The sequence below is a fragment of the Rhipicephalus sanguineus genome, chromosome 2 (genome assembly GCF_013339695.2).
Source record: "Rhipicephalus sanguineus isolate Rsan-2018 chromosome 2, BIME_Rsan_1.4, whole genome shotgun sequence".
Lineage (NCBI taxonomy): Eukaryota > Metazoa > Arthropoda > Arachnida > Ixodida > Ixodidae > Rhipicephalus > Rhipicephalus sanguineus.
In genome coordinates this window covers 23,128,848-23,151,519 of record NC_051177.1, presented here as the reverse complement: position 1 = coordinate 23,151,519, position 22,672 = coordinate 23,128,848, and the positions used below count along the sequence as shown (strand labels likewise).

Sequence of the window (22,672 nt, the reverse complement as noted above, 5' to 3'; positions counted from 1 at the left end):
GAGCCGCTTTAACGGTGCATCAAACGGAAAAAAAATGAACGAAAGGTCACTCTGCTATACGACGGTCGCCGATGTTCTCGTAATTGGCAGCCGTAAGTGGGTCGCAGACCCCAGCTGTTACTGGATGTCATCAGACAACATGACAGCTGCTGGAAGCGAGCTGTATGAATGTGGTGGCTGTTAAACTTTTCGTTTTATTACAAGTGACACGAGGAAGTTATACATAATAACGAAGACAATGGTTCATTCAGGTTTCGCGGTAGCACTCTGAAATCATCCTGTTGTCTGCCGCAGGCACGTTTAAGAGGAAAGCGATTTGCTTAAAGTAAATCGCGAGTACGTGTGTTTTTAGACACACTTCGGAAATCTAAATACACTCGCAGTGTACGTGTGATTCTATAGGAAATACTTTACTGTCGCCGCTACAAGCCAGCATGGCGGGTGCTCTGTGTAGTGTCCGCGGTGCAGTATTGTTGCGTTCCCTCAATAACTGGTTCACACGTACGAGGCGGATTGGTCGCACTGTTGTTCCCATACACTGAGGCAATTCCCTCGTCTCTTCCGTGACCGTCGTCTTTTTCGCTCTGCTCAGCATCTCTAATTTTAAATCGAGCACACAGGAGGACACGACGTAATATAGTAAAGCTTGAATAAAAACAGATATGCAAATTCTGTGATTCTGGAACAACTATAATTACTCTATAACTTGCCACTTAACGGAAAAACTGCTTCATCGGCAGGCCCCGGAAACTAGAACTTACCAAGCGTTTATAGCTTGTAATATTAGCGCGTGACGCTGTATGGAAGCGTTCCACACACAGCTATGCAAGGCCGCGACGCATAAAAAAGCTTGAGCAAAATAGCGGGCGCTGTCTCTCAAAGAGGTCGATCCATGCATCAATCGACATGTCGTAGCGGCGCCAAGCATGAATGAGATCCACGAAGACGTTACGAGTCGCTGAGACTGAAAAGACCGCACGGAAAGCAAGGTCGATAGACCAGGCTCGCTGAATCTCTGACACAACGACTGAACAAGTGGCGCTGAACAGACGGAGACCCAGTTATTGAGGAGAGGGGTGCGGCGGCAGGGGTTCCGCTGTCGTCGTGAAAAGAAACTGCAACAAGGCACAGCTGTGAAGATGGGGGGGCGGGTGTGGAAGGGTCTATGATAGAAGCAAGAAGCAAACACAGCATTCTCTCTTCTTCCCTTTCCCCTCAGCGATCCTCGTTTCAAGACTGTCTTCGCGCAGGCATTTCCCACAGGCCGATCGCACACTTGCTTCTTCGAGAGCAGCAGTCGCAGTTGAACTCCCCTCTTTCCTTTGCCCGTTCACCGTGCTTCCCTCGTGCGGGCGAGCCGCCAAGGGCACGAAAAAACCGCGGTCCGCGCTTTAAACTCGCTGCCCGACCCATTCACCGCGCCTTACACCGGGACTCAGCCCGGCGTGCGAGGTTCGCTGCCCTCCAGGAGCATGTCGAGCCCGGGACAGCTGGCGCTTTCGCGGACGGTGGGAACGCACGTACGCGGGCGCCGCGATTTCGAGGCCCCTGCTTCTCTTTCTCGCTTGCGCTGCCTTTCTCTGCGCACATCGCGAAGGCAAAATTCAGGAGAGTGGCGCGGAAGCCAGCAACCCCGTGCGGCAGTGCACCCGATAGAGATCACACCACAGTTGATGTCCTTTTGTCTCGACGAACGAAATACGTTAGCGCCATATCGAGCCACGTACCGGTGACATACACTCGCTGTTCAGGGGAGGAAGCATACTACAAGTAATAAGCGTCTTACCAACATCCTACAGTGGTATATCACGGAACGTCAACGGAACGTCGAACGTAGGCAAAAGCGAGGAAGAGAGGGTATATCGCGAACTTTACCAAGAGTGAAAGGACTGCAAAGTGGTCCAGTGTATTCGCACGCACGCATGCCCCCCCCCCCCCCCTGTTTTGTATGTTGGCGCATATATATATATATATATATATATATATATATATATATATATATATATATATATATATATATATATATATATATATATATATGCGTGCACATATAAACGCACGCATAAACATACATAAAGTGTAGTTAAACACACCTCCCCCACCCCCTGACCCCGAAAAAATTTTTGGCTACCACAATTATCAATTTTGGCTATAAGAAGCAGGGGCGACGCCCCTGCTTCGTATACACCAGTTGCCGTCGTATTGTCGGACAGGTTATTATCGGATGCGGACGCCTGCAGTGTTATTGTGAATAGCGCACTTCACTTCCAGGCACTGTTTGGAACGAAAGCGCCACAAGATTGGCTCTTGTGACAATTCGAAGGTACAGATCGACAGCACACTCTCGTAAACTAACGGATTGATGAATAGTGCATGGGTGAAATGAAGCAACCAATCCGGTTCGATGGTCGCGTCGTCGAACTGGAAACGAACATCCGGTTAATACGAGGACGCGAAGAGTTGGTCGGAACGAAGTCGGGCGCGATGGCCGTTTTCCAAGAACGTAGTTGGGACATGCAATCCAGAGGCAACGTGCTATGATGCCGAAAATTTTACCGCCGGAAGTTGGGTGTGGATGTAGGATGACGAAAACACGTATTCTGAGGAGTATGTTTCACTCCCTGTGCGTTGCGCGATGGCGTCAGCTGGTACGCAGGTAATATCGCACCGCTCTCGGCAGGTTTAAAGCCTTGGCATGGGCCGCAGTATTGTTTCCCATCCTAGGCACGACATATATGAACCAAAGGTGAGTATATAACACACTGCTGCTTCGCACTTTTAGGAAAACTTGCGCGGTTTCTTCTAAACACTATCTATACGTTACAGTTATCAGAAAATATGCGAAGAATACAGCAGCGGCTCCAACTATACTACGCGTCATAATTGTTTTAGTAATGTCGATTAATTAATTCGCCTAACGCAGTGGCGTAGCCAGGGGGTGGCACACCAGGTGCCCCCCCCCCCCCCCCCCGAAAAAAACTTTCTGCCTACGCCCCTGGTCTAATGTGTAAAAGCAACCGTGGAGCAGCAAGAATATACGTGCCGTGTATTGGAAGGCTCCAATTAATTTTGTCCACTTTTATTCCGTTGCATGCACCTAGCGTGAATGTATTGCAGTAATATGGCTCATCTTTCTGTGCTGCACGGCTAACACGCCACGGACTTGTGCCTTGTACCGCGTATATCTGAACGCGTCGCCCTCTTAAGCCGTCTCGAGAGAGCCTTTCATTGACGACGTTCTTAACGGCGTATACTCATAAATTACAGGTTTTACAAACTATGCTGATGGGCGGAGCTGGGGCGGAGCGATTGCCAGTACTTCCTGCGAGGGTAGATTCTCTTGCAGCCAACAGACATTTTCCTTCTTGATAGACGGTATACACATTGAGCACACCCCGTTGCCCTGGCGACGCCGGAAATCCCCAGAGTACTTGAACGCGCGTCCTCCGACAGTGGTTGCGATCACCCATCAGAGTATCTAACTGAAGTTCTCGGCTCTGTGCTGCGTATAACCAACGACGTTACGCAACACAGCTTGAACGAAAGAGGAGGAATGAATCGAGGGCTCGTGTTCTTTGTTAGGCACAGCCTCATGAAACCAACGGACAGTGAATCCAAGGAAGGTATAGCGGAGAATACTTGTAGTATTTAGCTGTAGTGTAGTAATTATGATATAAATGTGAAGAAATTAAAGTGGACGAAAAGACAACTTGCCGTCTGTTGTGGAACATGCAACTTTCGGACAACACAGTTTCGTTATTCGATTGCAGCACAGCTAGTGAAGACAATGTTTTCTTGGGCCTCTTCTACCAACTTTCTGTAATGAAGTATGATGGTGTTTATAATAATTGCTGTCCGAATTCAATTTGTGCCGAGTGTGCAAGCCCTCCTTGCCATGGCTACTGTCCTTGCTCGTGCATATAGCACTGCATAATGATGTTTCTTAAAGGGACACTAAAGTGAAACATTAAATCAGCTTATGCAGATAAATTATTCTTTCAGAGCTTTATTGTATTGTTTCATTTTTGAATTTCGCGCCGTAACGTCAGCATGTGAACGTCAGCGTGACGTCAAGAATTTCAAAGTCTTTTTGCGTATTTTGGCCACATTGGTTCAATAAAATTTTCTGAAACTTGCTAGGTTAAGGCTTTGGGTCTATCGCAACACAATCTAAAGAAATTTTGATTGTGTTTTTCAATTAGACAGTTTTCCAATATCATTTCAAAGCATACGCTTTTAATTATTAGGCAAATAAAAATAAAACCTGTATTCATACAAAATGGCCGCCATGGCAAGATGTGTGTCCCCCTTTACGGTTTACGGCACTGACACACACAAACACGTGTGTGTGTGTGTGTGTGTGTGTTGTGTGTGTGTGTGTGTGTGTGTGTGTGTGTGTGTGTGTGTGTGTGTGTGTGTGTGTGTGTGTGTGTGAAAAGAGATACAGAGAAAGAAACAGCTGCAAAGTGACTTTCTCGTCGACGAAGGGCAGCAGACACACGAGCGAAACTGCGCACTTTGTCTGAGCGGAGGTCGGCATGCATGTAGTCGGGGCACTGCGCATTAGCTTTCACCTTAACCCAGTCAAAAGTATGGCGATGAGCGACAAGCGTTCTGAAAACGGGGGGACGTTGAGCGACGTTCGACAGGTTGCCGAGTGACGGGCTTGTTGCTGTCGGAGAGACTTTTTCTTTTAAAAAAAAACTTTACGTCACGCGAAAGAGCACAAGGGACAGCAATGCCATCCACTATTTTTGTTATTGAACTACTGAAAACACAAAATTTAACGAAAGAAAAAAAAAGAGAGAGAGAAAGCAAGAAATGCAGAGGCGCGCGAAGGACAGAAAAGGCGCAGAAAAGAACAATGAACTGCGCTCGAAGAATGACAGGGATCGGGTGGCTGTAAAGAAAAAATGTAAACCACGTTCGGCCATTGTACAGAGGCACGTATGCGCCGAGATGGATGGCATCTGCTATCCGCTGACGTAGACGCCCCAAGAACAAACCAGAAAGAAAAGAGCGAAACAAAAGGTATACGCTTTCATGACCGCACCGCGGCGCCCGTGTCAGTGTAAGGGACGGGCAGGTGTCAGTGCCTTAAGCTTAGCAAACCAACGCTGCTTGGCAGCGTTAGACTGTTACACTTATAAACCACACTTGGATGGGTCGGCACCTGAGAGCATTTTTTTTTTTCATTCATTAATATGAGTGTTGGTTGGCATTTCGGGAACTTTTGACATTTCTGGTTGGCGACGTAAGCACATCTCCGTTTGGCGGTGTAGGCATACGATAAGACCTTCCCTGTTAATTATTCTTTATAAATAAATGCACAATGCAAGTTCCCCAGAAGAACCACGGTGCTTCCACAATGTCTACCGCGGTTACGGCTCGAAGATTAACAGTTAGACGCCGGCTAGAAGACTAAAGGAATCTAGGTGTTTGCTTATGAGTAAACAGGTACTTCCTAAACATTATTTCCTTCTTCGTTGTTACTGTCTATTTATTTATTTTTTCACTGCTGCGACACTTTCCTCCGCGAACATGTAAAAATGCCAACTTTAATATTCGTCAGCATCAGAACTAGTGCCACTCACCTGACGGTGAACGCTTTCGGTCAGTCAGTCCACGCATCCAAGTCACCGGGAAACTGATAGCAAGCAGACGAATCTGGCTGGTTGGTGAGAGGGAGACGGTTCCTAAATGACTGCTTATCTCCCGAATTCCAGCGGTGAGAGAGGGCCAGGCGCTGCAGGCACCACAAGGCGCGTGGAGATCGCTTATCTGTGGGACAGCTCGCAATGACCACGTTCCGGACCTGGCATCCTGGCTTGTGAACGCCCTCTACTCTGGCACGGCGCACGTCGAAAACCACCACGAAGACAAACAAAACAGGCGCACTGACAACACTCGGGGAAGCTAGCGGCGGACTTTGTTTTTAAGACGCCACTCGCGCGGTCCTGAGGCGACTGCGCAGCACGCGTTGAAGAAAGCAAGAGTCCTCCTCCACGCAGTGACAACGCGGAGAACAGCCGGCTGGCAATCGAAAAACACTGGCTCCAAGCCGGCGCCCCTGCGAGCACACGCGGCTCCGATGCGAAACGTTGTATCGGCCGCACTGTGTGCCCGGCAGCAGACGACGACAAGCGGGCGAGCTTCTTCGGGCGGCCGCCGCGAGTGCTGCGGCGCCGCGGTCGCTACCGACGTAGCTGTCTCTATTATCGTTTTTCTCTGTTTCTTTCCCATGTTCCTGTTCGCGTCATTTGCAAAGGCACTCGCTTCTTCTCGACGCACTGGTTGTATAGGTTGTTGCTTTTTGTCCACCGAGCAATTTGCGTTTCTCTTCTATTGTTCCTTGCGCGCTTCCAGAATTTGGTACGGTGTTTCTTTTATATTAAATCCCAAGCTTTTGCCACTATTTCAATGCAGGCTGAGACGTTGTCACAACAAAAATTTTTTAGGGAAAAGAACGGGTGCACAGGAGCTTCCTGGCATACAGACGAAAACACATAAAAGAAGCATATTCAATATTCTCGCGCGAAAGCCGGCAGCCAGCTTTGCCGCTGCGCCCTGCACTGCTGATGATTGGCAATCATGAAGGCTTACTAGCCACGCCGCGAGAGTGAAGGGCCAGAGCAAGAATAATTGTCGCGTAGGAGTACGCTGTGTGAAAAAGAAAGTAGACCTGACGGGTATGATTTCGAAGATGCATCATGTTCACCGAAGTTACCACCATTTCTCCCTAGGAACCAGGAGCTGGGGAACACGCAAACGTTTCGCGCCGGTGAAATGTCTCATATTTGTTTAGGAACACCGCCACAAGGTAACAGGCAACGTAACAGGTGTCAAGTGGGATTTCACGTATTACAGATGGCACTTCTCAGCCTCTCAAGCACCGAAAGAACGTGTTTACGAGTGGAAAATAAACGCCCGCACTCGTGTCGAACCGTATATTTCACAAACAGTGCGAAGAAAGCGGTTCGGAATAACGACGGAACCGAAAGAAACATAAATATCACAACGAGTGGCGGCTGTTTGCAAGAAACACGACAAGAACACCGCACAAAACATGCATACGGGAGCGAAGAAGGAGAGAAGCAGCATGTGACCGCCTTTTAACACCGGCGAAACCAGCGCCGCTATAGCTCAGTGGTAGAGCACTGGTCTCGTAAACCAGGGGTCGTGAGTTCAAACCTCACTGGCGGCAGTCTTTTTTTTTTTTCTTTTTTTTTTTCTTGAACAGATGCGAAATCTAAATATTCATCATAACAATGGTAAACATGCTGCAGCAAAACGTCGAAATCTTTTTTTCCGTTGCGCTTTCTCGCAACTGCATGTATGTACCTATGGTGCCGGTCGCGTAGGTTACCGCGTAGATGCCTGCTACGATTAGATGCCAGTACAAAAGGAACAGGTGTTTATCATTGACAAACCAGCGAAATCCCAATTATTTGCTTTAATTTTAAACGTTTCATCTGACAATCATGATTACTTGCTAATGCCCCTCCTGTTAAAGGGGCACTAAAGAGAAAAATGGTTTTCTCGCATTAGTAAGTTACTCTTTCACGATACCAAAACACCACGCTTGCTGCGAGAAGGCGCTTGGTAAGCGAAAAAACGCGCAAAAAGAAAATCGCGTGGCGAAGCCACCTCGAAGTTACCGCACAGTCGCCGAGGCGTCTTAGATTTTGGCGGCGTCCACTAATGCCTTGGTAGCTCGTAATCAGTAAAAATGAAGTACATTGTCCTCTGAGGGAGCCAGAGACTTGACATACCAAGTTTCAGGAAATTTTGTTGAGCCAATCTGGCCAAAATACGAAAAAAAAACACTTTAACATCCGTGGCGTCCCGGGACATCAGAGTTCTGGCGGGAAATTCAAAAGTGATACTTTTGACATTGATTTTCTAATCTATTAATTAACCTATGGTGGTAAAACTAACGACACTAGAGTTTTCAGAGTAAAATTTATTAGTCTAAATTAATTTATTGTTTAACGTTAGTGTTCCTTTAACACAAATAACACCACGGATATCTGGATAAATGCTCTTTTGTGAGTGTTTAGATGTTGCAAATGGCCGTTGTATTGATTTCTCTGAACAAATGTTCTTTAAGCAACCAAAGCGGACCACGAAAAAATTGTGAATGATTTATAGCAAGCAAGAATTGAGCTATTTGATTTCTACAATTAAAGCAATAAGTGAATTTATTTAAAACACAAAGGTAAACTGTTCCATCGATATTTCTCCCATCACCATGGGCGCAGCATATATGCTTAATAAGTGATATTGCGGCGTTCAGGTTTGATTTCATTTATTAACCGTAATGAACTAAATAACCAACAAGAAAGGAAAACTAAAATATTTCATTCAAATGACAGTTAACGGCAGGGTCACGGATGAGCCCAATAACTGCCTGAGAAGAATGGAAAAAGAAAATAATAATAATAATAATAATAATAATAATAATAATAATAATAATAATAATAATAATAATAATAATAATAATAATAATAATAATAATAATAATAATAATAATAATAATGAGACGAGAGAACTTGTGTAACAAATTGCGACACAATAAATAAATAAATAAATAAATAAATAGAACTATTTGAAAATACCTTACTCCCACAGCGCAGCCGTGTTGTCCGTGTTGTCTACCACGCAGTATACTCCGATCATGAATCACCAACTGGCCCAAACTTCCGCTTTGCTTACCCACAGCGAATTCACAAGAAATGATAAATCACCTACTTCTGTGTGAAGTGAACAAATTTGGCTGAAGTAATTACGTTGCACTTAAAAGCAGATTTAAAATCTACTGACAACACAGAGTAAACTTATTTTTAGGCCACTTTTTCTCGTAACATTCCCCGAATATCAAGGTATGTCAATGGGTTAAAGCATCCAGCTTACAGTTATATAAATTAATTCAAAACAGCGTCCAAGCTGCAACATTTGCGGCGTATCAGGCAGTCAAAATTGATATATATTTCTATCTCATTTGTTGGATTTGATTCATCCGAGGCGGGTTCCAAGTTTGCCCCTCACCTTTAGTCGGTCGTTCGTGTACCGTCATTGGTTAAAGTGCAGGCCTAAATTGCAGGCCATGCAGGCTTTTGAAAATAATGGCGGCCGATGATCCCTGATGTTGCACTGCAAGAACTATTCCCTTCTCACTTTTACACCAGAGCAACAAAAGCAGGCCGCTGTGAGCACGCGATCGCTTCATTTCCAAGTTTGCATCCACTGCGGCGGCGTTGTTTTTCTTTCGAGCTGAAAGGGGGGAAAGGGGGTTGAAGCCCTGCTCCTACCGCAGAACTCTGCGCACGCCTATGATATTAGCTACGCCTCTTAGCAACATAGGGGGGTAGAGGGGAGGATGAAGTGCTTAGAAATAAATCGATTTTATATTGAGTTAGCGGTAGCTTAGTGAGAGCATTCATCTTACAAACCCTGCAGTTTGAAGTCCCGTGCAACGCGTCGTCTAATAGTCAAGTTATGAGCGTGACGTATTCAAGTGGTTTAAACGGCAGCCGGCAAAGCCCTCTAGCAAGTCTTTCTTCTTTCAACAGCGCAGAGGCATTGATCCCGAAAGTTTAAGAAGAAATGGCTGCAGGAGAAGGCTTCTTTTGAACTACGTTGCATCATCGAATAAATATGGTGCGAGTTAGTTGATTCATGAACTTCAACAAGGTTTTTTTTTTTTTTCAGCACGAGACAAACGAGGACAAAAGGACGAAAAACTAAAAGACACAGACGAGCGATGTCTCTGTCTCTTTGTTTCTCGGAATTTCGTCGTCTGTATCGCGCCGAAAAATCTTGCCAAAGCCGTTGCGTCACATTTATTCCTGGATATGACAACCGCCTCATGCTGAATAAAACTGGAATACATTGAACCCGTTCTTCTCGACAGCTGTGTGGAATCTAAGCGTGCCTTCAAGAAAAAATTCACCGTTAGGCCTTGGCTAGGCTTCCAGAATCTTGTAGTTATCAGCCGCTTAAGGAAAGGGGACAGTAAGGGGGGAGGGGTTGGATAGGTATTCTTTAAAACCTGTTACTTACCTTAGTGACTGGCATTCGGCCCATTACGATCCTTCCGAGAGCATAATTTATCTTTCTTCCTTGATAAATTGGTTCGCAGCGCTTTCCAATTTTTGAACCTGAACGCGCGAGCGTCGACCACGTAGTCGATAAGCGTCGTATAACGGAGCGCAGCAGCAATATGAACGAGAATACGCGCGTGCGCCCGATGACCAGCCCTGTGCAGCTGTCTTCTGTTAGGCTGTTCCGGTGTTCCGGTAAACAGACACCAACCCCGCTTATTTTGAGCCCCGTATCGTCATGCTTCTTTAGATGCGAAAGCATCTTATGCTCGGGGCAGTGTCCGTTCTGCGGCGTCCGCACCCATACTGTGCATGCGCCAACTCTCCCCCTCTCCTCGCGTGAGCGCTCCTGCGCTTTGTTTGTCCTCTCCTGTTTCTCTCTCCGCCACAGCTGTGCGCTCGTATAAATGCTGCGCGCGCTCGCTCCCGTTGCACTCTCCTTCGCAACGGCGCTATGGACGCTCGCGAAGCTGAACGTAAACGGCAACGCCGGCAAGCGTTGCACTCTCCTTGGTAACGGCGCTATGGACGCTCGCGATGCTGAACGAAAAACGGCAACGCCGGCAAGCGAATCTCGAGGCTGCGAAAGCGCGCGTTCGCTGTGCATCCGTCATTCTCTCTCTGTGCAATGGTGTGCGAAACGCCATGAACAACGTCAACGTTGGCGCTAGTTGCAGCGGCAGCGCCACCGCCTCGGAGCAGAGGAAGGCTCGGGAAGCCGAACGTAAACGACAGCGTCGGCAAGCTGTAATTCGAACGCCTCGACAACCACCGTCTCATAAGTCACATAAGAGAAACGGAAACTCGATGCGCACCCCCTGCGATGCTTTCGCAACCAACCATGGTTGCCCGTAGTTTCTTTTCTGAACGCTGCCATCAAGTTATAAAGAAAATGTCAAGTGGTCGCGCTTGAGATGGATGGGATGTGATAAACACCCGCTGATTATACCACGTGCATATCAGCATTTCTTTCTGTCTTAATCCTCCGGTTCACGCAGCACTTCACTGGGTCAACAAACATACCTTCCACAGCAAGCCAAAAACAGGGCAAGAAAGCACGAACAAAAATGCAGGTGGGGTTGGCTGCGCTTCGCATAAGAGCCTGGCAGGCGAAAGCTGCACCTGTCTGTCCACTGCGCGCATGCGCGTGTTCTCCAAGTTTTCTCGCTCATTTCGCCACTCTGCTCCGTGAAACGGCGCTTAACTCGGCGATCAATGCTCGCGCGTTTAGGTTAAAAAATTGGGCGGCTGTATATATTCGTCAATCTTAGCTGAGTGAAATGTTCAACACGAACTAATAAAAAATTCAACCCGCTCCGCTTCGCGGACACCGATGAAACAGCGAGTCTGGTGGCGTTCCCTTCGTCAGGCTAACGCATTTCTATGTTTTGAAAGTCTTTCAGATATGTTCTATCACTGCTCTTGATTAAACACTTTTTGTTAAGCTTTGAGGTAATAGTATAGCCACCTACTTTTTAATAACCGCAAAGTATCACGTGACAGCGGTGGGACTGTGATAACGCGCACGCCATTTGTTTGGTAACTGTTGCCTACTTCCTTTTTAGTGGGGAGAGAGAGAAAACTTTTATTTATGCAGGCCTAAAGTATCGTCCTCGTTGGATGGAGCACTTAGTTCAGGTCCCCATTGGCTCGCGCCACACCACGCGCCCGCTGGATTAGCCGACGCTGCTCCTGCGGCTCTGAGCTGGTCAGCGCAGTCTCCCACGAGAAATGTGAGGATGAAGGATTAGGGCGGTAGCCCGGGTGTTGTGGAGATTCCCAGGTGCAGTGATACACCGTGGGCTTCGCTCCACAATAGTGGAAGTTGTGTGTGGTGAAATTTACCCAATTTCTGTGGCACGTACGCGTTTATGATGGTTATATTTTCCGATAGGCCGCACAGATTTCTGTGGCACATACCCGTTTAATGGGCTAACTGTTGCCTTCATGTTTAGTGGACCACTGGGGAGTAGTGGGATTTACCAAATGTCTGTGGCGCACACCCGTTTATGATGCCCACAAGTGTTGCGACGGATACCAGGCATGAAAGGCTCTACCAAGAACAGCTTCCCTGTTAAAAATAATGACGTAACTCAGTGATAAAGCGCTGGTCTTAAAAACCAGATGTTCGCAGTTGACGCATTATAGGCGACATCGGATTCCTTTTTACCGCTGTTCTCTTTAAAGCGTGTTATTTTAAGGCAAGCGCTGGATAGCTGGACCGTTTGGTGGCATCAGAATTTTTTTGGCTTTCTTATTACGCGGGCAGTGAAGCGTGTATAATTTCACCTCCACACGAGACAAGCGCTGGATAGCTGGACCCTTTGGCTCACCTCGATTGTCTGCCGCTCTAGCTCAGTGGTAGAGCACTGGTCTCGTATACCAGGGGTCGTGAGTTCAAACCTCACTGGCGGCATCAGAATTTTTTTTGATCGTGTTCTTACGTGGACAGTGAAGATCGTATCATTTAATCTTCAGATAAGGCAAGCGCCGGATAGCTGGACCCTTTGGCTCAGCTCGATTATCCGCCGCTATAGCTCAGTGGTAGAGCACTGGTCTCGTAAACCAGGGGTCGTGAGTTCAAACCTCACTGGCGGCATCAGAATTTTTTTTGATCGTGTTCTTACGTGGACAGTGAAGATCGTATCATTTCATCTTCAGATAAGGCAAGCGCCGGATAGCTGGACCCTTTGGCTCAGCTCCATTATCCGCCGCTATAGCTCAGTGGTAGAGCACTGGTCTCGTAAACCAGGGGTCGTGAGTTCAAACCTCACTGGCGGCATCAGAATTTTTTTTATCGTGTTCTTACGTGGACAGTGAAGATCGTATCATTTAATCTTCAGATAAGGCAAGCGCCGGATAGTTGGTCCCTTTGGCTCAGCTCGATTATCCGCCGCTATAGCTCAGTGGTAGAGCACTGGTCTCGTAAACCAGGGGTCGTGAGTTCAAACCTCACTGGCGGCATCAGAATTTTTTAGATCGTGTTCTTACGTGGACAGTAAGGATCATATCTACTGACGAGACAAGCGCTGGATAGCTGGACCCTTTGGCTCAGCTCGATTGTCCGCCGCTCTAGCTCAGTGGTAGAGCACTGGTCTTGTAAACCAGGGGTCGTGAGTTCAAACCTCACTGGTGGCATCGCATTATTTTGGTTCGTATTCTTATACGTGGACAGTGAAGAGCGTATCATTTCATCTTCAGATAAGGCAAGCGCCGGATAGCTGGACCCTTTGGCTCAGCTCGATTGTCCGCCGCTATAGCTCAGTGGTAGAGCACTGGTCTCGTAAACCAGGGGTCGTGAGTTCAAACCTCACTGGCGGCATCAGAATTTTTTTTGATCGTGTTCTTGCGTGGACAGTGAAGATCGTATCATTTCATCTTCAGATAAGGCAAGCGCCGGATAGCTGGACCCTTTGGCTCAGCTCGGTTGTCCGCCGCTATAGCTCAGTGGTAGAGCACTGGTCTCGTAAACCAGGGGTCGTGAGTTCAAACCTCACTGGCGGCATCAGAATTTTTTTTGATCGTGTTCTTACGTGGACAGTGAAGATCGTATCATTTCATCTTCAGATAAGGCAAGCGCCGGATAGCTGGACCCTTTGGCTCAGCTCGATTGTCCGCCGCTATAGCTCAGTGGTAGAGCACTGGTCTCGTAAACCAGGGGTCGTGAGTTCAAACCTCACTGGCGGCATCAGAATTTTTTTGATCGTGTTCTTACGTGGACAGTAAGGATCATATCTACAGACGAGACAAGCGCTGGATAGCTGGACCCTTTGGCTCAGCTCGATTGTCCGCCGCTATAGCTCAGTGGATTCCACTTCCGGCTGCCGAAGGGTGCGGACGTGTGTATCATGTGCTCCCAAGGGGCGGTATCAGCGACTGTGAACAGTCGCGGTAACAGGAACGATGAGCAAGATAGCGACGGCTACGAAGTCATTTTGCCTACGCTGCCATCAGGCCGTAGTGTTTCAAATACTTTATTTTTGCATGCGGATGTGAAAGCCAGGCCCTACCGAGTAGAACATTTCCGGGATACGCTGGCACGTCTGGCGCTGCTCCCCGAGGTGATAGCCTTGGGGGCGTACCGGATGAGTCATGTCTGGGCAGTGACATTTAAGAGTACGGAAGGGATGAAGAAAGCATTGGCCTGCGGTGAAATGAAAGTGAAAGGCCAGCGATGTATGGTCATCAACCCAGGGAATCAAGATGTACAGCGGTGAGCACTGTTAGGGTGAACACGCGAGCGCGTGGCCGACGGCACTATCAGCGCCGCGTAACAGCCATCGTTGGAAACATTGCACATGCGCAGTATGTGCTTTGCGATACACTCTTTCCACCACGCGCACTGCGTCATAGATATGCTTGTTGGGGATACGCTTGTGTGCGCGCGGTGGAAAGAGTATTTCGTAGAACGCATGATGCGCATGCGCAATGTTTCCACCGATGACCGTTACGCGGCGCCCACTGAGCCGTCGGCCACGCGCTCGCGTGTTCACCCTAAGAGTGCTCACCACTGTACGTCTGAAGCTTCACTGGCTCTTGTTCAATGTGCCAGATGAAGACGTGCGCGTAGCGCTGGCCCCGTATGGGAAGGTGATAGACATCTCGAAGGAGAAGTGGAGGGTTCAAGGAATTCAGGACAAAGGGTCGACGACACGCTTGGTGCGTCTGAAACTCCACAGTGGCACCAAGGTCGAAGACCTTCCGCACCAGCTACGCGTCGCCGGAGAGATGGCTCTTCTGGTCGCTCCGGGAAGACCACCACTGTGTCTGCGCTGTCACAGCAAGGGCCACATTCGGCGAGTGTCGCGTTCCACGTTGCAGTTATTGCCGTCGCTTCGGTCATGAAGAAAGTGAGTGCGTGAAGACCTACGCAAGTGTCACTGGGCCGACTGGAGAAGAAGACACCACAGAACTCGTCATGGACGAGGCTGATGCCGAGGAAGCCGCGAGCGGAGTGCTGCCGAAGGACGAGGGGCGTGAAGCGGCAAAGCTAACTCCGCTCTCGAAGAACAAAGAAAGTCAGAAGGAGGAGGGATACCTAAGAGAAACAATGTCTGCAGGCGCCGACACAGGCCGTCTCGAAAGGCAAGACCATGTCGCCACGCAGTCACCGTCTGGTCGAGAGCAGGAAGTTATGGACGTGAACGGGGGAGCAAGCAGCGCCACGGTCTCCAAGCGGGGTCATGACGCATTGCTGGACACGGGTGAGGTCCCGAACGCGGCCGACTTGGAGGAACCACCGTCCAAGGCGGTGACCTTTCGTCGGGCCAAGTTCAAGCCAAGGCCGAACATACCACCGGATCGAACGGCGGCGGAGCCGCAGCCTAAGTAACCGCGAGCCATTGTGCTTCGCGGTACGCCACGTGGTCTAAGTGGGGGCCAAACTGCCCTCGAAATGCTAATGAACTGCACCTTCCGAATGCTGCCAAGACGGCTGCGCAAAGCTCCTGCAAGGTATCAGCGTGGCGTTGACAGCACACGTAGTACGAGGTAGGTGCCGTGCGGTCCGTTCGTTCTCACAAAAACATAACCATGGCGAATGACACTGCACTTCGTTTTGCGACGTTAAATGTTCGAGGGCTGTGTTCCAGAAAGCGGCAGTATCAGCTTAGCCGGCTTTTCTTGGAAAAGAATATTGATATAGCGGCAGTGCAGGAAACAAAGATAGAACTCGAAGAGCAAACGGACTACATGGTGCAACAGTTCCGCAATAGATACAATGTTTGTGTAGCGCATGCTATTGGAACGTCAGCTGGCAGCGCACTTTTCGTTAGGAATGATTTGGGCATAATAGAAGAGAGGGTTGTTTCATGCCAAAGCGGAAGGCTGCTGCTTGTTGATTTTTCATTGTCTGGCTTAGAGTGGCGTGTGTTATCGGTTTACGCGCCGAATACCGAGAATGAACGCTCGGCCTTCTTTGAAAGTGTACGCCAGTATTTGGAATGTTCAAGGAAAATAGTAATGCTTGGGGATTTCAATTGTGTGTGTTTTGCAGCAGACCGAGTGAAAAACCGCCCGGTACGAGATAAAAGCGCTCTTCTTTTAAGTACCCTTGTGCAAGAAGCTAATCTCGAAGACGTTGGTCACCTTCTATCGAGTGATGACGTGGCTGCCTTCACGCACTTTCAGGGGCAGAGTCATGCTAGGCTTGACAGAGCATATGTATCATTAGACCTTGTACAAAAGTGTGGCGATTATGGTGTCAAACATGTGTCGTTCAGCGATCATAGTCTCGTAATGTTCAGTATAGGTAAAAGGCAACCCAAGTCGAAATTCAACTGGCAGACGTGGAAATTTAACAATGAGATACTAAAGAATGAATCATTCTGTGAATATGTGAAAGAAAAGCTGGATAAATTGACCGGCACTAACGAAGGCAACGTGCTGGAAATGTGGGAAATTTTAAAACAGGAAGTTAAGATAAGAGCAATAGAGGAAGCCACTTTAGTTACGTATAACAAAAGGAAAAAAGAAAAAGAAATACAACGCGAGCTGGATTTTTTGTGCTCAGTCGAAATGGAAAGCCCAGGAAGTAAAACCAAAGAAATAAAAGAACTGAAGAGTCAGCTGGAGCTTATCGATGAAGATAAGTTCAAAGGCGCAGTCATAAGAGCCCGAGCCGAAAGGGTGTGGCTGGACGAAACGCCGACTAAACGTGCTCTATCAGACGAAAAGGCGTATGCGAGGCGGAATGAAACCAGGATGATTAGGTACGCGAACGAAATTACGAAAGAACCTCAACTAATAGAGCAGGCATTCCTTGAGCATTATGGAGAAATATTCGGTACGGTAGAGCACGTTACGGAAGAGTTTAAAACAGAATTTCTACTAAACATGCCCCGATTAGAAGATGGTGTGCGAGAGCGCTTGGAGTGGCCTTTAACCATTGGCGAAATAGAAGCAGCAATTGAAGGTTTAGCTCGAGGCAAGTCGCCGGGCCCTGACGGACTCGGGGCAGGTTTTTATAAAGTCTTCAAAAGCGACATTAGCCAGGCGCTGTTGAAAGTGTTTAATGAGGCCTACACGCAGAAGCAGGTTCCTCCGTCTTTTCGGATATCCCACGTGGTTCTTATACCGAAAACAGAGGATCCAGACAAATTGTTGAATGTCGACGCTTACCGTCCGATATCACTGATGAACGTCGATTACAAGATATTCACCAGGGTGCTTGGAAAGAGACTGCAGGGGGTGGTAACAAGTATTGTAGGGCCGCATCAAACATGCGGCATCAAAGGAAGGTCAATATACACAAACATCCATACTGCCAGAAGCATGTTAGAGTGCTGTGAAGAATTGGGCGAATGTGGAGCCATGTTGCAGCTGGACTTGCAAAAGGCTTTCGACCGGGTTGCTCACGAGATTCTTTTTTGCATACTTGAACACGTAAATGTAGGGCACCTAATCATAGATGCTGTAAAGATGTGTTACGAGGAATGCACTGCTCACCTCATAATAAACAAGGAGGTCACGAGAGCGTTTAACGTGCGGTCATCTGTGAGACAGGGATGTTGTTTATCCCCCCTTTTATTCGCCATATACTTGGAACCGCTTTGTAGAAAGATAAACAGCAATAGCAGGGTAACTGGTTTTACGCTGCAGTCCGCAGAAGTGAAAATACTTGCATACGCCGACGACATCGCGCTGTTTTGTCGCGATAAAGAAAGTGTGAAAACCGCGGTCGACGAGGCGCTTTTATATTGTAAGACGACAGGAAGTGCTATCAACTTTGATAAATCTTCGGGTTTCTGGATCGGAAGATGGAAGGACCCCCCCAGTAGGTTTGTAAATGTACAGTGGACCGTCACGCTAGCAAAATACCTAGGGGTTCCACTTGAACACTATCGAAACGCCGCGGATTACTGGAATGCAGAAACTGAAAGGGTCCGCGAGAACACACTGAAGTGGGGAGGTCGTAATCTTTCCATGTTTGGCCGAGCGATGGTCTGCAATTTGTTTGTCGTTGCAAAAATATATTACGTGCTTCATGCTTTGTGTATGTCAAGAGCTAACATACAGAAATTACACAGAGTGCTCGCTGTTTTTGTGTGGGGATCAAGTTGGGAGCGAACAAGCCGCACTAACTTGTTTCGGTCTGTCAAAAATGGTGGGCTAGGTTTAGCACATTTGTTTATACGGCAGATTGTGTCAAGATTTCTTTACTTACGGGACCAAAAGAACCCATTTCTGATGACAGTGCTTCAAGTAAGGCTCTGCGATGAACTACCAGAATTGTGAACTACCGACAGTGTGTTTATGGCAGAGTGCGAGGGTTCCTAAAAGAAATTGTCTGGGCTGTTCAATTCTTGAAGGTGCGGTTTTCTATGGAATACCTGAGTAATGTTCCGCGGAAGCGTCTGTACAAGGACTTACGAGACGTTATGCTACCCATGCCGTTGTATCGATCAATGTATTCCATAGGACCAGAGAGGAACGTGCTTAAAAGAGTGAAGCGAATGCCTGTGCGTGCATCGGTTAAGTCCTTTTTCCAGCTGCACACGAACACATTACCTGTGAAGACTTGGCTTGAGGAAAGAGGTATTTCCATACCATGGTCTGTGAACTGTTCATTATGCAATAAGCCTGAGACAGTGGAACATGCATTCATAGAATGCTGGGACGCAGTTTTTCATTGGGATATTTTACAAAGGACTCTAAAGAAGGACCTGCCGATCACGCCGTTCGGTATTCGTTTTCTGCCAACAATAAATGAGGACACTGTACCGTATGACATGTTCATGCTGCTTTCTTTGCACTGCTTGTGGAAAAGCAGAATGGATGTGAGGCACATGGAACTGAATCCCAGGCTAGTAAGGCAGCACTTCATTGAAAGCATGTGTTATATGAAAGAATTGTATAGCTTGCAACAAGATGAACCACCCTGGATGAATGTATTGAATGAACTTGTAAACTTGAAGCGCTTTTAACTCTGTGTCAGCCAGCATGAGGCAAGCACTTTTATCGCCATTTATATGCCCTACTAATATATATCCCTTGTGTTTGTAATTTTTGCCAAGCCGGTAATAAAGACAAAAAAAAAGGCCGCTATAGCTCAGTGGTAGAGCACTGGTCTCGTAAACCAGGGGTCGTGAGTTCAAACATTACTGGCGTCATCAGAATTTTTTTATCGTGTTCTTACGTGGACAGTAAAGATCATATCATCTTCAGACGAGACAAGCGCTGGATAGCTGGACCCTTTTGCTCACCTCGATTGTCCGCCGCTATAGCTCAGTTCGCAGTTTTTATATGGGGCTCTGAATGGGAAAGGTGCAGACGGACCAATTTGTTCAGGCGCGTGAAGGACGGGGGTCTCGGTTTGGCGCACCTATTTGTGAGACAATTAGTAAATAGATTTTTGTTTTTCCGTGACGTCAGGGATCCGTTTTTGCGTACGGTATGCCAGCTCAGGTTAGGCAGTGCCTTACCAGATCTTGTTGTCACTACGGATAGCCGGCCCGTGACGTTGCGTGGCTATCTCAAGGAAGTGGTAGACAGTGTACGTTTTGTTAATCTGTTCGTTTTTCTTGGGATTATCTAGCAAGTGTTAGAAGAAAAGAATTGTACAAAGATGTGATATGTTTTTGCCAGTACCATTGTACAGGGCCATATACAGTGGAAGACCGGGACAAAATGTACTGAAGCGGGTGAGAAACATGCAGGTACCTACAGGGGTGAAAACATTTTTCTTTAAGTTACACACAGGAACACTGTCAGTAAAGACTTTCACAGAGGAACGGGACTTTTTTACACCATGGGGGTCACACTTCTTGAGATGTAAGAAACCAGAAACAATAGACCATGTTTTTTTTTTTTGCATTGTTGGGAAGGGGTACATTTTTGGGACATTTTGCAGAGGACAATAAAGATTTTCCACTGGATCCACACGGGATAAGGCATCTCGCAGTAACGAATGATGAGGGGGTCCCATTTGATGTAGTGATGTTGACCGGTCTCCACTGTATATGGCGTGCGCGAATGGCCGGATACCACTTCGACCCGGATGCAAAACCAGCAGTAATTTATTTCAGGCAAAGCATGTCTACATTCATTGAGTGTAGCAAAATACACGAGATCTAGCCAGAATCGTTGTCAAGGTTTGTACCTCTGGCAACCCTTGAGTATTTTTAAGAGGACATCAGTCCAAATGGGACTGATGGCAATGCTTGTTCTTTTTTATTGTATTATGTGAGTGCGCAATGATTGCCCTGTACAGTGTCCAAGCCAGGCAATAAATAAAAAAAAAACCGCTATAGCGCAGTGGTAGCGCACTGGTCTCGCAAACCATGGGTTCGTGAGTTCAAACCTCACTGGCGGCATCACAATATTTTCGTTCGTATTCTTATACGTGGACAGTGAAGAGCGTATCATTTCATCTTCAGATAAGGCAAGTGCCGGATAGCTGGACCCTTTGGCTCAGCTCGATTGTCCGCCGCTATAGCTCAATGGTAGAGCACTGGTCTCGTAAACCAGGGGTCGTGAGTTCAAACCTCACTGGCGGCATCAGAATTCTTTTGATCGTATTATTACGTGGACAGTGAAGAGCGTGTATCATTTCATCTTCAGATAAGGCAAGCGCCGAATAGCTGGACCCTTTGGCTCGCCTCGATTGTCCGCCGCTATAGCTCAGTGGTAGAGCACTGGTCTCGTAAACCAGGGGTCGTGAGTTCAAACCTCACTGGCGGCATCAGAATTTTTGCTCCTGTCCTCTTACATTTGTGCGTTAATATAGAAACAGGCGACTAGCAAGGTGACTGAGCAGCCTGCTTTCCCTTTTCTTTTTTTCTTTTGCATGCCTTTATTCAGCCTGCTTTTTACGCAGAAAATGAAATGGTATTTTGAAAGGCAAATACAGTAAATATCATATTAATAATCACGGCCGTTTTCTCTTCCCCCTTTCTTTTCTTGTTTTTTTTTCTTTTATTGTATTGTATTGTCGTTGTTTGTTGCAGCCCTTGTTTACCAAGAACATGCAACATGAATGCGTTCGTCTGTCACTACTGTGCCGAAGCCTGCGCGGCGTTCATCGCGCTATCAGTGACGTCGCGATCGCCTCACTTTGAAGGATCACATCGATCACCGGATCCCAGCTATCAATTGAGTGCGACTAAAGCTTCCTCTGATGGGGCTAGCACTGATACTGGAGCACGCGAAACGAAGTAGGGTGCGCGAAGAGGGCGGCAAACACACACACACCGTATACGCTGGGCGCCGAGCTACTTAAGATGGTGAGTGGCAGAAAAAGCGAGAACCTCGGCGTGCACAAGCAGGGCGTACACGATCCCGGTGAGGCGCCGCGAAGGGGTGCGGGACGGCCGACGAAAGGAGCGGCGGCGCGGGATTGGAGTTGCGCGCGGGGGTTTTCTTGGGGCCCGGTGATGGATGGGGCGACCGAAAGCGGGCCCTGAATGCTCAACGAGCGGAAGCCGACGCTCACAATAAGAAGCCATTGTGAAGCCACCGCCTGATGCCCTTCTTTTTCCGCGGCAATCTCGCCGCCGCCTTCGCGCTCGATCCTCCGACGCACCTTCCTCTCGACTCCAGTTTTATTCCTGCCTCTTTAAGAGTTTACTCCCGTGTTCGCGGCTTTCACGAGAATTTCGTTTTCGGTATTTCTCCTTCTTTCCTTCGCTTTAGCATCCATCGAGCGAGTGTTACGCATTTGTTTTGTCACTTTACAGTTTCCACATCACTCGTGCACCTTCCTCGCCATCCGACGAGACACACGATCCCCGACGTGCCTCGTGTGGGGAGAGAACGCGTGATTCTGGAAAGTGCGAGCACGAGAAAGACTGCGTGGAACGGAAAAGAAGGCAGCAAATGAGAAGGGAACTCAATTAACCAAAGCGCGCGCGGTGTTGGAGTGTCAGCTTACGAAACGCTGGCCCGACGAAGTGAAGACAGATGAGGGAAAACGTCGCCTCGCCAGCCGTGGCAAGCGAATTTTAAAGCGAAACGCCTCATACGCTGAAGCAACCTCGGCGGAAGACAAAAAAAAAAAAAAAACGGTTTCAATGAATGAGGGAGAACTTTGTCTGCGCGTGACAATGATTCATGCATTTTTAGCGGGCTTGCGTAGTTTAATAGATCCGCGTACAGGTGGGCTAAACTATACTTACAATTAAACGAAGCATATATAGTGCGGTGATTGATAAGGTAGCACTGTAGCAACAGCATAAGACAGTGAGGGATGAGGAAGGTAAAAATGCTAACCTAAAATTCATTGAATGAATAGCAAGAAACTGACCGTATCAGGGATGCACTTTTAACCTTGCCTTTGTCAACACTTATAAACCGTTGTTTTCATATGAACGTTTTAGTGGTATATGGGTGGCAAGTATAATTCCCCTGACGAACACCCCTAAGACAACCGTTTGAATGTTTTATTTTTTGTTTCGAATAATTTCATTATCTCGAATTCGTGTTCACTCCAGCTCAATCCCTTTATATTTTGCTTTATTTCGCTTATATGAACCGGTGCTTCCACGCACACTACCGAACACACAAACAGCTATAACAATAAAGAACCTGCTCTGTTAATAGTGACTGCCCGTGTTCTCTACATAGTTTAACAA

At 47.5% G+C, this 22,672-nt stretch overlaps 1 protein-coding gene, 12 non-coding genes and 1 pseudogene across 15 annotated transcripts in view; 13 read left to right on the top strand and 1 right to left on the bottom strand.

Moving 5' to 3' along the window:
• The window catches only part of LOC119382526 (uncharacterized), a 139,363-nt gene extending 133,233 nt beyond the window's left edge, over positions 1 to 6,130 (bottom strand). For 2 of the 3 annotated variants that reach the window (XR_007415059.1, XM_037650252.2), the window contains exon 1: positions 5,595 to 6,129. The gene's annotated coding sequence lies outside the window, so the exon portion shown is untranslated. Of the gene's footprint in view, positions 1 to 5,594 lie in introns of all 3 variants that reach the window. The other variant, XM_037650253.2, reaches the window with a different exon arrangement.
• Positions 6,131 to 7,132: 1,002 nt separating this feature from the next.
• Positions 7,133 to 7,204, top strand: Trnat-cgu (transfer RNA threonine (anticodon CGU)). Its single transcript has one exon. It is a non-coding gene; the product is annotated as a tRNA-Thr (tRNA).
• A 5,243-nt stretch (positions 7,205 to 12,447) lies between these two features.
• On the top strand, positions 12,448 to 12,519 carry Trnat-cgu (transfer RNA threonine (anticodon CGU)). The gene has a single exon. It is a non-coding gene; the product is annotated as a tRNA-Thr (tRNA).
• A 111-nt stretch (positions 12,520 to 12,630) lies between these two features.
• Positions 12,631 to 12,702, top strand: Trnat-cgu (transfer RNA threonine (anticodon CGU)). Its single transcript has one exon. It is a non-coding gene; the product is annotated as a tRNA-Thr (tRNA).
• A 111-nt stretch (positions 12,703 to 12,813) lies between these two features.
• On the top strand, positions 12,814 to 12,885 carry Trnat-cgu (transfer RNA threonine (anticodon CGU)). The gene has a single exon. It is a non-coding gene; the product is annotated as a tRNA-Thr (tRNA).
• A 110-nt stretch (positions 12,886 to 12,995) lies between these two features.
• Trnat-cgu (transfer RNA threonine (anticodon CGU)) lies at positions 12,996 to 13,067 on the top strand. The gene has a single exon. It is a non-coding gene; the product is annotated as a tRNA-Thr (tRNA).
• Positions 13,068 to 13,169: 102 nt separating this feature from the next.
• Positions 13,170 to 13,241, top strand: Trnat-ugu (transfer RNA threonine (anticodon UGU)). Its single transcript has one exon. It is a non-coding gene; the product is annotated as a tRNA-Thr (tRNA).
• A 112-nt stretch (positions 13,242 to 13,353) lies between these two features.
• On the top strand, positions 13,354 to 13,425 carry Trnat-cgu (transfer RNA threonine (anticodon CGU)). The gene has a single exon. It is a non-coding gene; the product is annotated as a tRNA-Thr (tRNA).
• Positions 13,426 to 13,536: 111 nt separating this feature from the next.
• Positions 13,537 to 13,608, top strand: Trnat-cgu (transfer RNA threonine (anticodon CGU)). Its single transcript has one exon. It is a non-coding gene; the product is annotated as a tRNA-Thr (tRNA).
• A 111-nt stretch (positions 13,609 to 13,719) lies between these two features.
• On the top strand, positions 13,720 to 13,791 carry Trnat-cgu (transfer RNA threonine (anticodon CGU)). Its single transcript has one exon. It is a non-coding gene; the product is annotated as a tRNA-Thr (tRNA).
• A 125-nt stretch (positions 13,792 to 13,916) lies between these two features.
• LOC125757064 (uncharacterized) lies at positions 13,917 to 15,435 on the top strand (annotated as a pseudogene).
• A 4,908-nt stretch (positions 15,436 to 20,343) lies between these two features.
• Positions 20,344 to 20,416, top strand: Trnaa-cgc (transfer RNA alanine (anticodon CGC)). The gene has a single exon. It is a non-coding gene; the product is annotated as a tRNA-Ala (tRNA).
• A 112-nt stretch (positions 20,417 to 20,528) lies between these two features.
• Positions 20,529 to 20,600, top strand: Trnat-cgu (transfer RNA threonine (anticodon CGU)). The gene has a single exon. It is a non-coding gene; the product is annotated as a tRNA-Thr (tRNA).
• A 112-nt stretch (positions 20,601 to 20,712) lies between these two features.
• On the top strand, positions 20,713 to 20,784 carry Trnat-cgu (transfer RNA threonine (anticodon CGU)). The gene has a single exon. It is a non-coding gene; the product is annotated as a tRNA-Thr (tRNA).
• Positions 20,785 to 22,672: the final 1,888 nt, after the last annotated feature.